This window comes from Macaca mulatta, chromosome 5 (genome assembly GCF_049350105.2).
Source record: "Macaca mulatta isolate MMU2019108-1 chromosome 5, T2T-MMU8v2.0, whole genome shotgun sequence".
Classification (NCBI taxonomy): domain Eukaryota; kingdom Metazoa; phylum Chordata; class Mammalia; order Primates; family Cercopithecidae; genus Macaca; species Macaca mulatta.
This window is the reverse complement of record NC_133410.1, coordinates 13,426,389-13,439,280: the sequence shown is the minus strand read 5'-3', so window position 1 is coordinate 13,439,280 and position 12,892 is coordinate 13,426,389. Positions and strand designations below refer to the sequence as shown.

Below are 12,892 nucleotides of genomic sequence, written 5' to 3'. Positions count from 1 at the left end.
TGAATGCAATAGTTTTCCACAATCTCTTATCTGAAACTTGAGGAGCCAAAGGTGCACTGGGGCTTTCTGGATTTTATGGTACCCAATATTATACAGCTCTGCTAGAAAGGCTTAGGGCAACAGCACATAAGCAAACACGTTGTCTGTAGTGAAACTCATGAGAATTTACACTGTACCCAATACCTAAAGGCTATAAAACCTACTCCCTTTAGGTTCAGGTCAAATTTTACTACAAAATGAACATAGGTCAGGTCAGAGGTCCCATCTAATGAGTTAAGTACTTTTTTTTTTTCCAAAGACTTTATTCCTTTGCCCAAGACATCATCTTACTTAATTCTCAAAATCATTCTCTGGTGGAGAAGAAATCTTTCTTTCTAGAGACTACTTGATGTCTTTCTGGCATCAGAAGACAAAGACTCCTGCCCAATATGTCACAGTTCTAATTTGAGTTAGGATTAAGCCGTGAATCCCAATGTTGAGAGCTTCCATTCTGGAAAGCATTTCTGTGCAGCAGTGGACAGCAAAACATTGGAGTCACACAGATCTGGGTTCCAATGCAATCTTGTCTTTAGTCTAGTTGGATTACTATTACTGTAGACAGGGTGTCTTAATTAATAGACATTTATTTCTCAAAGTTTTAGAGTCTGGGCAGAGCAGTTCAATTCAGGTTCTGGTGCTGAGTCTCTTTTGGGTTGTAGATGACTGGCTTTCATTGTGTGCTCAACGACCTCTTCTTATGTGCATGATAGACAAAGAGAGATAGAGTGTGTGAGCAAATGTGCATTCTAGTATCTTTTATTTTAAGGACACTAATCCCATTACGAGGGCCCCACTCTCATTCCACATCTAAACCCAATTACCTTCCAAAGTCCATACCTTCTCATATCATCACAATGGGGATTAGGACTTCAACTTATAAATTTTGGGGGGTGCGGCACAGCATTCAGTCCATAACAAGGCGGCCCTTTTTCTTTCTTTCCTATTCAAACTGGAGCAGCCAGTTCCAGCCTCTAACCACAGTTTCCACATCTCAGGAGGAGTGCAGTCATCACACATGCTTCACAGTGGTTGAGAGAGGGCAGTGCAGCTCGATTCTGTGGCACTCTCCTCTGAGCATCCTTACTTCCACTTCACCGTTCTCTTCACCTCATTCTGCCTCCATTGCCTGTGATCTCTTGGACTTTAAAATGTGGTATACAGTTATTTACTCCTGTCTAACCAGTTACTCCAAAGTAAGCAGCTCAAATCAGCCATTTAAAGTGTTCTACAATTCCACGGATCAGGAATATGGGCAGGGAATAGCCGGCATGACTGGTGGCAGGGGTTGGAATCACCTGGAGGAGTTTTTAAGCAGCATAGGTCTGGGGTTAGCTGAGACCTTGGTGGGGTTGAAGACAGGAGCACCTGCGTTCAGGCTTTCCATGTGTCCTGGGTTTCTTCACAGCATGGCAGTTTCGGAGTTGTGAGACTCCTTACATGGTGGCTTTGGGCCCCAAAGCAAGTGTTTCCGTGAACCAAAGAGAAGCTGCATTACTTTTATGACCTAGTCTTGGAAGTCAGGCAGTGCCACTTCTACTGCATTGTTGATGGCATGTTAGTCACTAAACTTGCCCCCGATAACAGGAATGAACACATAGACCTTCTCCTCAATAGGAAGAGGATCAACAGCATGCTTAAAACTGCCACAGGAGCATCATTCCTGGTTATCACAGGCAACTATTCACTGAACCAATGAAATCAGTGATCTTCTCTCTGGCAAAGGTTCAGTTAGTTTACAAACAAGTTTGCAAGGTAAACAACTTTGTTTTAGTTCACCTGCCTCCCTTATTCTACTCAGGTCAGGGTCCTTACAGAGTTGTTAATGTTTTCTGATTTACAGTGAACAAAACCATCTTTTATTTTTTGTCATTGTATTCCAAATTTTTATGATAATACCAATTGCACAAACCATATTAAACCAATTTATTTTTGCTGGATTCTATATTTTTATTTTGTTCTTGTCCCCTAAAAATGATCTATTTTAATTTTTATAACTTGGTAAAATTTTTCTGATATAAAATATATTTTGCAACATTAATAATAGCAATAAACCTTGGTCAAACCACATGTTATTTGTTCTCAGGAAAGCAAACAGTTTATCATAATTTACTGACAGATTTTCTCAGGAGAAATGAAACAAAAAAAAAACCTAGGCCACTAATTATTATATCAATGCTTACATTTATTGAGTACCTGCTGTATGCTATGCATTGGCTAAGTATTTTGCACATGTAGCTCAGACACTGTGTCATAAAAGTATATGGTATCTGGAGGAAGATGGAAATGCTTTGGCATTGGACTCTATCCCTTATTGTACCATTGAGGGCGATTATTTCATCTCTTTCAGTGACAACATTAAAATAAAAAATGGTTATGAAGATAACATGAATAAATATACATATAGCACTTAGAGTGCCAGACATCCAGCAAGCATCCAGTAGATGAGAGATCTTTCTGCTTCATACAACAATCTCTTTGTACATGGGTTCCTTTTACTGAGAGCTTACTAGGTGCTAGTCGCTGTTACAGGGTGGGTGTAGTATTTATTAACTCATTTCATTTTCATCACAACCTAAGTGGTGAGAACTATTATTGACATGGTTTAGACATTTGTCCCCTTCAAATCTCATGTTGAAATTTTATTTTCAGTGTTGGAGGTGGTATCTGATAGGAAGTGTTTCCATCACGGGGGCGACTCCCTCATGAATGGCTTAGGGCCATCCCCTTGTTGATGAGAGTTCTTGTTTCTGAGTTCCTGTGAGATCTGGTAGTTTAACAGAGTGTGGCACTTCCCCCTCTCCTTGCTCTCTCTTGTCCCCACTGTCATATGTGATGTACTGGTTCCCCCACATTTTCCACAGTGATTAGAAGCTTCCTGAGGCCCTCACCAGAGGCAGATGCTGGCAGCACAGGCTGCAGAACTGTGAGCCAACTAAACCTCTTTTCCTTATAAATTACCACGCCTCAGGCATTTCTTTATAGTGATCCAAAAACACCCTAATACACGTATCATCACCATTTTACAAATGTGGGGATTAAGCCCTGGAGAGACTAGACAGCTTAAGGTCACAACTTACAGCACAACAAGTGGTTAGGTGGCAGGACAAGTTCCAAACCTCCTTCTCTGGTTCCAAAATGTGTTTCTTTGTGCCCAACATGTTTTCAAGACTATGGAATTATCCAAATGCATTACCATTGCAGCATGCTGATCCTAGAAATCTATTAATATGTAACATTCTGCCTTCGACTGGACCAACACACCATAATAGTCAGGGTTTTCCAGAGAAAGAGAACCAAGGAGATGTGTATACAGAAAGTGAGATATTCATATTAAGAATTGACTGACAGAATTATGGAAGCTGACAAGTCCAAAATCTGCAAAGTGGGCCGGTAGTCTGGAGACCCAGGAAGAGCTGAGGTTGCAGTTCAAGTTGAAAGAATGTTTGCTGGGAGAATTTCTTCTTGCTCAGGGAAGTATTTTTGCTCAGCCAGTATTTTTGTCCTATTTAGGACATCAAGTAATTGGATAACACCCACCCACATTATGGAGGGTAACACGCTATACTTAAAAGCTCCCCAATTTAAATGTTAATCTCATTAAAAAAATACTCTCCCAGAAAATCATCCAAAAAAAAAAAAAAAAAAAAAACACCCTCAAATCCAGAGTTCTTTCTGAACAAATAAAATACCTGGGTATTATGGTCCAGCCAACTTGACATGTAAAATTAACCATCACAACTACTCTCAAGATAGCTAATGACAAACATCCATCACAAAATATAAATAGAAAAAAAAATAACATTTTAGAAGAAAAATGCAGAAATGGTGAAATGGATGTTGAATACATGTCCTACTTCTTTGTCTACTGCTGCATTGAACACTAGAAAATGTCTAAGAAAACGTTCAATCGAAAATAACAGCAAAGAAAATAATTTTCTGGTGCAAATATAAAACCATTTATAACCTTAACAGACATAGTGGTTTCTGTTAACAAAGGTGGTGGCAGGTAGGGGTGAGAAACGGCCTAGGAGTTTCTTCTCTCTTATTGCTGTGGAGGCAGAGATGCTGCAGAGACAATGGGGCAGTGTCTGAGCCCAGCAGTCTCAGAACAGGGAGGGGACAAGGGCTCCATTCCATTTATACCACAGGTGGACCCTGGCATACAGAATGCAGTCTCCAGACTCTGCAGCTTGGCTAGGGATCACTGCACTATTGAAGAGTTCAAAGTTCGGCTCGACCATAGTCACAACAGCTTCCTTATGGTTTATATGGAAATCCAATACTGGCCACAAAGCCACCCACTATATGCTCTTGGGCTTAAATATTCATGAGTAGAGTTGGTACTTATTTACCTTGGCAGGTTACTTGGGAATCATTCAACCAACAAAAGCACAAATAGCAGAATCCAGGTAGTAGAAAGTGGGGGCCACAAGGTATTAACAGAGCTAGAGGGCTTTAGCTTGCTTCGGAACAGGGAACGGAGCTGTCTTCTTAGAGCCCTTTAAAGACGGAAAGTTTTTTTTTTTTTTTTTAATCTCCTATAATCTGATAAATATTGGAAAGTGTGTAGCATGATGAAATCCCAGGTGTAACTATGCTTTGTGGGTCGCTAAGTGCAGCAGAATACCTTGTCAAGGTTCAATGAAGTATTAGTTCTAGTGATTGGGAAAAATCCTGGCTCACCTCTCTGTGAGGTGGGGAAGCCTGCAAAGAGTTAAAATGACTTAGTATAACTGCTTAAATGCAGAAGAATACATATACAGAGAATATTCTCAGCGAGGTGCAGTGGCTCACGGCTGTAATCCCAGCACTTTGGGAAGCCAAGGCGGGTGGACCACCTGAGGTCAGGAGTTCGAGACCAGCCTAACCAACATGGTGAAACCCTGTCTATAATAAATACAAAAAAATTAGCCTGGAGTGGTGGCATGCACCTGTAATACCAGCTACTTGGGAGGCTGAAGCAGAAGAATTGCTTGAACCTGGGAGGCAGATGTTGCAGTGAGCCGAGATTGCATCGTTACACTCCAGCTGGGCAACAAGAGCAAAACTCCATCTCAAAAAGAGAGATTATTCTCAATACAACCAAACAAACTATAGAGACATTGCACTACAGACTTTCCTGAAGCTTAGGGACAGTCCACTCCGTACATGCCTGCTGGACAGTCACAATTCCCTATACATGTCCTGTATGTCACAGAAATAGTCAAAGGAAGTACTCTAAAATTTCAGTATTTTGGCATCTGAATCAGTTTTTATACTCTGTCCTGCAACTGGAGAAAAAGGAATTATTAGAAGTACTCTGTATACATAACTTCATTTAATCTTTCCAATAGTCTGAGACATAAGAGTTATCACTCCCGTATTGTATGGATACATAAACCAGTTTTAGATGGTCTACATAAAGTGCAGTAAGTTTCATCAGAAGTAAATGAAAGTAGCAGCATTTCTATTCAGAAATATTCCTCAATGGATGGATGGATGAGTGAATGGGCTGATGAGCCCTCAGTTATTTACTTTCATTTTGGTGTCCATTTCCTGCAGAAGGAATAACACCTTTAACTCTACCTGAACAGGAAAAAAAGAAAAGAAAATAAGAAAAAAGAAATGCTGAAGTTGTTTTCAAAACAAATCTTGGAAACCCGTATAATCTTTAGAAATGTATTGACTGTCAAATTTATAGCTAAACTGGCCAGCTATATGATGGAGAGAGTGTGGCAATGTAGACATTGAAATGAAACTATTTATTTCTGTAAGTTGAAGTGACCATATAACTCACTGGTATTGCTGAAGCCTGTAAATTTCTGAGGATTCATGTTGCATTGTATCATGGGGAATGGAGCATAATTCATTTACTGGGCTTCCTTTGGTATTCCTAGGCTGAATATTTCAGCATAAAATTTCTTTTCTCTTTGCAGAAATGGAAATGCAACTGTGATTTTCTAGCAGCAGATTTATTTGCCTCGAGAATAACAGTGTTTTAAGAAGTGTTTGTATACTTGGCTCTGTTTGACAGATGCTGATGACAGGCAGGCCATAGGGACGCCTACACTGACATCACTAGACCACCCCCACCATGTTCCTGGTCTCCTCCAGAGTTCAATGATCCTTCAATAATACATTGCAACTATATAATTATGATGCTAAAAATAACATATGCTTATACTTTTAAAAATGCAGTAGTAAATAATTATTAGGAAGACTAAATAATACAGAGTAACCAAAAAAAAAGAAGAAAATAAAATTCTTTCAAGGCTGTCTACATAAAATAATTATGTTTAGTAAGTTCACAAATATATTTTTATAACTATATATTAGGGGCTCTGTAAACACTGTTCTAGTTCAACATACACATGTTTATTTAGTTCAACGCCCTCCCCACTTGGCCCAGTTGTTCAAAGATGACGCTGGGAGCTTGCTTTTGCTGAATATGCCCATGTCATGTTACAGTGAGGCAAATGGCATACCCGGAACAGTCAAATCAGGACTGGGCATGATCCACTGACAGGACTGGTCCTTGCTCCTGGTGGGCCATGAGCCAAGGTAATGCTATGGACTAAATGTTTGTGTCCACCCAAAATTTATATGTCAAAACCTTTGTGAAAGGAAAATAAATATTGGGCTCCCCAAATCACTAAGTCAACGGGAAAGGCAAGCTGGAAACTGCTTAGGGCAAACCTGCCTTTCATTTTATTCCAAATAAGATAGCTAAAAAGGTAAGAAGCTAAATACCTCCCTTCAATTTGCCCACAAGAAAATTCCTCGTGGACAAAAGACAGACAGAACTCACCTAAGGTAAATGTATATCTGATTTCTTCCTCTTCTCTATTGTTTGTGTAAAAAAATGCAGAATCACTGAGCCAGACTAAATTGTGTATTCCGTGGAAGACTGATCAAGGACTCAAAAGAATGCAACCATTTGTCTCTTATCTACTTCTAACCTGGAAACCCCCACTTTGAATTTTCCTACCTTACTGGACTGCACCAATGTTCACCTTACACATATTGATGTCTCTTGTCTCCCCAAAATGTATAAAAGATATCTGTATCCCAACTACCTTGGGCACAGGTCCTCAGGACCTCCTGAGAGGCTGTGTCATGAATGTGTCATTAACCTTGGCAAAGTAAACCTCCTACATTGACTGAGACATATCTCAGATACTTGGGGTTCACACCTTAATCTCCAATGTAATGGCATTTGGAGATGGGGATTCTAAAAGGTAATTAAATTTAGGTAATGTAATGGAGGTAAGGCCACCATGATGGGATCAGTGTCCTTATAAAAAAAGAAAGAGGCAACATATCTTTCTCTCTTCCTGTAGAAACTAAGGAGAAGCTGTATGAGGACCTGATCAGGGAGAAGGTCTTCACCATGAACCTGATCATGTTGGCACTCTAATTTTGGACTTCCAGCTTCCAGAACTATGAGAAATAAATGTCTTAAGCCACCTAGGCTATGGCATTCTGTTATAAAATCCTGATCTAACTAAGACTTGGAGAAGATCATGATAAGGCCTCTCCTGTATTTTTAATAGAAATTTTCTTACAAATACACTATAATTTATTTTAATACAATTTTTTGTTCATTTAACCCAGGCTTTTGGTTTGTTTTAATCAGCGTGTTTCAAATATATATGATCCTAGCATCAGTGACTTGACCTCTTAGGATTAAAAAAATTACTGGCCTCAAACTTCATTATATGACTTATGCAAAGTCCAATGCCCCTCACTTCCAACAAGACACTTGTTAATTCTTAGAGTGCTAAACTTCTCAAGTTGATATACACCTTTGGATTTGTGCTCTTCCTGAAGGCTTTTACTAGTGCTTTTCCTATATTAATTTTTCTAAACAGAGAATGCAAATGTGCTTCTGGATTTTAGTACCAACAAAAGCAACTCAAGTGACTCTCACAAGGCCTTTGAGTGTGTAGCTAGCTTTACTGAAAATTTGTCCAGAGAGGGATATTCATAAGCCAGCTTCACAGTGGATGTTGAGTTTTAGGACTCATTCTTCTTAGATGTTCTTTCTGGGTCTCCACAATCAATGAATTGCCATAGCTGAGGTGTGCCTCTCAATACTGCAACCCATCCCTAGAAATCTTTCTGACTCTTTCTGCAACCCTTTTTTCTGGGAATCCAACAATATTTCAAATCTTATTCATTTTTTATGCATAACAATTTTGCTCTTTGTTCCCTGAAGTCTCTTTCCAGATTCCACACTTGAGTATGCATATTCACATCTAAATGGTTGACCATCAACTCATTTTCTAAATAAAAATATTCCCTCTTGAGACGACCTACCTTGTGTGACATTGGTATAGTGGTGAGCATAGCTACCTTCAGGAGGAACTCTGATATCACTTATGAGGATAATCTATTCTTATACATTTGGTTATCCATATTGACTTACAGAAAAACTGGGAGGATAGAATAGATAATCATATCAGGAAATCATATATTCTCCTTCCTTAAGTGTCAGGGCCACCATCTCAGGACCATATCATCCTTTTTTCTGTGATACAATTTCCAAAGTGTACCTTGTTCTTGGCGTTTTGAGGTTGTCACTACCCATTTCATCCATGTGGTTTATTTCCACCCCCCCCCCACCCCGAGCCTTGTTGGTTGATGAAATAAGGTTGTAAAGATCCAAAATTTCTCATTGCTCCTTAAAACAAGAACATGGACCATTTTCACTTTCTTACAAATATTTTTAGTTATGTAAGTAAGCACATAGACTTTATAGTTTTATGAGAGGAATGGAAGCTCAGAAAACTTCAAAGTGCTCTTCGTCATGCATTTCCTTCTGATGTTCCTGACTTGTTTAGAAGATTATCTGTGACAACAACGTGGACTGCTGATATTTCATTCCTCTGAGAATAGAGTTCATTTTTCCTGCCCCCCTTTTTTTCCAAAACTGTATAACCTCCCTTAAAAGCCTTCTCTCCCTAAAACATGGGCCCCAAATGACCAGAATAGAACAGTAGGCATCCTGATCTCAAGGAAAGTCCTAATCTCATGCACAGGTTAGCAGTGAGAAAAAAATGGATTAAAATCATGGTCAAAATATGGCATATAGTAAAACTGCTTAATTACAAATAACATACTTTTTCCTCATCAGTAAAATGAAACTAGTCCTATGGTATAATAAGGATCAAATAAGTAAAATAACCTACAAAATGTTTGATATTTAGGTATCCCTAAAATACCTTAGCATGGTACAAAACCAATAGCTTGCTTCTTTATAGCTTTGCTTTTAATTATGTAACCTTGAACAAATAATATAAGTTCTCTTATGTCAGCTTCATCACCTGTCAAATGGAAATGCTAACACCTGCTGGGGGATTCATGTATATGCTTTGGTATCAGCTGGACTGTCCAGTCTTTAATATTCCAAGGAAATCAGACTTTACTCTATTGCATGCACAATGAGACAACTACCTGTACACAATTCAGCCATTCTGAAACTTTTCCTGGACGCATTGAGGGTAGGGATGTAAGTGCTCACTGGATACCTTTGTTCTTGAAGCCGCATTGAATGAGTTCTGTCAACCCATGATTTTATCATCTCTTGAATGTTGACACATTCCTCCATGTCTAATCTTCAATTCCTTTCCTTTGGATCCTACCTCCAAATTGTTACTCATCAAGACTTGTGGGCATGCCACCAGTTTTACTGAACTTTTGTAACAGCACCGGGAGAATTACACAGAACCTTGGATTTTTGCCTACTGTCTTCTGAAATCTCTAGGCCTCCCATTGTCAGGCACTGACCCTTCTAGCACCTAGTGCTTCCTGAAAGCTTAATTCCTCTTGGTTTTGTTTTGGGATTTGGGGTTTTGTTGGTGGTGGGTGTCGTGTGTTTTTTTAAATTTTTATTTTTATTTTTAAATAAGCCAACATAGCTCTCCATTCCACTTGCTTATATGGAGATTTCTTAATGTGCTCTGGTATACAATACACCTCTCATCATGTGCTTTCTTCTTAGAGACAAAGTAGAACTGTCTGACTTTTCACATTTTCTTTCCTTCTCTCTGCCCCTCTGTCTACCGAGGAATGGGGAGTTAAAGTTTATGTTCATACTATGATGCCCCCTGCCTGCAGGGCAGAAGCAGCTATTGCCAGTTTAGGTTTGAAATATTCTTTCTAGCCCTCTTTTCCTGCACGTAAAACATTTAATACATTTATACTTAATAGGTTCTTAATGAGTATTGGTGGAGAGGAACTGGGAAAAGATGGGTGATGTGGATAAAGAGTATAGTAAGATCAGAAGGAAAATGAGTAACATAAAAAATAAGGAACTGATGTGACAAAATGTAGGTTTCCTATTTAGGGATCCTATTTTAACACACACTTAATACCAAATTTCTAAATTTCCTTACTGCTGTACATATCATGAGCAAAATATCTGTCTCAAAGCCTGAGTAACTGCCCCTCTGCCTCTCATTACTTATGCATAGTTCCTCCTCTTTCTCCTGACATATCTCAGCACCTGTTGTGAGTTAGGAGAACATCTCTCTCCCCTAGGTAGAAGCACAGATGTAGAAAGGCAGTGATTTCAGAAGGTTTATTTTAGAAACAGAAAACTGTTTCCTAATGACAGGCAGGTTGGAGGGGAGTTGCATCTCATTGGTGATGCTGGCAGATCACCCTCTGCTGATCTGTTTTGTCATTTTGTTGTCTGTTGAGGAGACAACAAAATGCTGGTGAGCAGCTGGTGGTGGAATTATGTTTTATGAGGGAAATGTGAGAGAAACTTCTGCCCCCCCCCCACCCCGTGCTATAATTGCCTGATTGGGTGGGGGTGGGAAAATGAGCTATGCTTTTAACTGAATTAAATATGCTTTCTCTCTTCCAGGTTCAGCATCTTTAACTATGATTGGAGTCACGTGCAACACCCTTTGTACATTTCAAATGGGATTTTTCTAAAAAAAAGAAAAAAAAACTGCCTTGAGCTTCCTGGAATGTCAGAGTCCAGCAGGACTGTGGGGATGTGATATCTTGGTTTATCTGCAAGGAGTTAGGGCTTCCCAGAGAAGTGGACCCTGACAGTAGATATTTTAACAGAGGAACACGCACATGCAACAGTGGGGAGAAGACCTATCAACAGGGCTTGGAAGGAGATACAGTTAGGCAGGCAAAACTCAGTAGAGTAGAAACTTTTAAGGTTCTGATATCTTTTGTAAAAAGCATTATTAATATCCGCGGCACAATAACTGCTCAGAGAATTTAGACAATTGACTCATGCGCCATATTATTTTTCTACAAGGTATGCTTCTTAAAAGTTATATGTGTTTGTTTTCTAAACTGTTATGACAGTTTTTACTTCTCGTGTTGTTACAGAATAAAATATTATCTCAAATAGGGGTATAAGAATGTAAAAAGAAAGTTATGTATTTGAAAATTCAGTTGAAACTTGTTAAAGATGACTAAAAACATCCCTGTGTAATGTGGTAAGAGCACATTAACTTAAAGTTTGGAAGATAATCATGAGAATAAAGATGATCTACCTTCAGATTCATTTGCGATCATGTAAAAGATATTACTCCACTTGAAAGTAATAAAAATTAAAAATTAAGCATGAAAAATTGTGTGATTTTATTCAAGATAAAATTAACAGAATGCCAACCACAATATCTATGCTCAAAAGAACTTTACCTTCTAAAAGATTGACAAATGTGTAATTAAAAGGCTAACTGCACACATGCATGTATGTGTATACCATGTTTTATGACTTCCCTCCTTAGCCATTATTTTGAATAGCTCACCAGGGTCAGATCTGGATTAAAAGGAATCAGAAGTCTTTAACTTTGCTATGAGTGCGCAAAATCATTCTGGATAGATGAGTGGATGATGTCAGGTGGGATTGAAAGGAGATAACATGAGACAGGAGGATGCAAGGAGGTGGAACCCGTGTGGACAGACTGTAGCAGGGAGAGGCAGCATGTCACCAGACAGCACAGTCACTGAAGTAGGTCTGGGATTAGGACTCCAGCACATGTGCAAAGGGAGTCTGGATAGAGTAGGTCATGGCATAATCCTAACGATGTAGGAAGATGGAATGGCTAACGATAGAGATATTCAGAGACAAAGGAGAAAATAAGCACCTGTACAAATAGAGAGGAGGGTAGGCAGGCAGAAACACTGGGGACTTCATCATCTAGTAGAGCTGCAACACCGGCATGCCAATTATTCTCTCTGACCCTCATTTTCCCCATCTGTAAACTGTGGCTAATTGGAAGGGTAATTGGATGAACTAAATTTATAATATATTTATACCACCTGTTATACATATAATAGTTAAACATCTCCACCATGCAAGAAATTATTTTAGGTGTAGAGAATGCCATAGAAAATAAAAAGAGGCAGAAAACTCTTATGAAGCTCACTCTCCAGTGGGGAAACTGACACTAAATAGTTAAAATATAATGAAATGGCAACAAAATGTGCTCTGAAACAAAGGAGGTCAAGGAAATGGAAAATCTTCATGATCATATAAGGGTAGGTGGGAGTCAGGTGGGCTATTAATCTACATACTCTATTTTTATTCTAACTGGAAAGAAAAGGAGAATACAGCATTGTAGCTATTGCTATAATTAGTGACAATTTCTCAGCTGCCTTCAGCACAAAACAGAGGTGACTCATGTCCAGTGCATTAGGCTGTTCTCAATGTATTAGTTTGGTACTGCTATAAATAAATACCCGAGATTGGGTAATTTTAAAGGAAAGAAGTTTAATTGACTCACAGTTCTGCATGGCTTGGGAGGCCTCAGGAAACTTGCAATCATAGAGGAAGAGGAAGCAGGCACCTTCTTCCCAGAGTGGCAGAAGAGAGTGTGTGAAGGAGGAACTGTCAAAC

The 12,892-nt window shown here is 39.1% G+C and overlaps 1 long non-coding RNA gene across 3 annotated transcripts in view; it reads left to right on the top strand.

Moving 5' to 3' along the window:
* The window catches only part of LOC144341125 (uncharacterized), a 428,038-nt gene extending 416,486 nt beyond the window's left edge, over nucleotides 1-11,552 (top strand). For all 3 annotated transcript variants that reach the window (XR_013417776.1, XR_013417770.1, XR_013417774.1), the window contains one exon: nucleotides 10,892-11,552. This is a non-coding gene — a long non-coding RNA (uncharacterized LOC144341125). The remainder of the gene's footprint in view (nucleotides 1-10,891) is intronic.
* The last annotated feature ends 1,340 nt before the right edge of the window (nucleotides 11,553-12,892 follow it).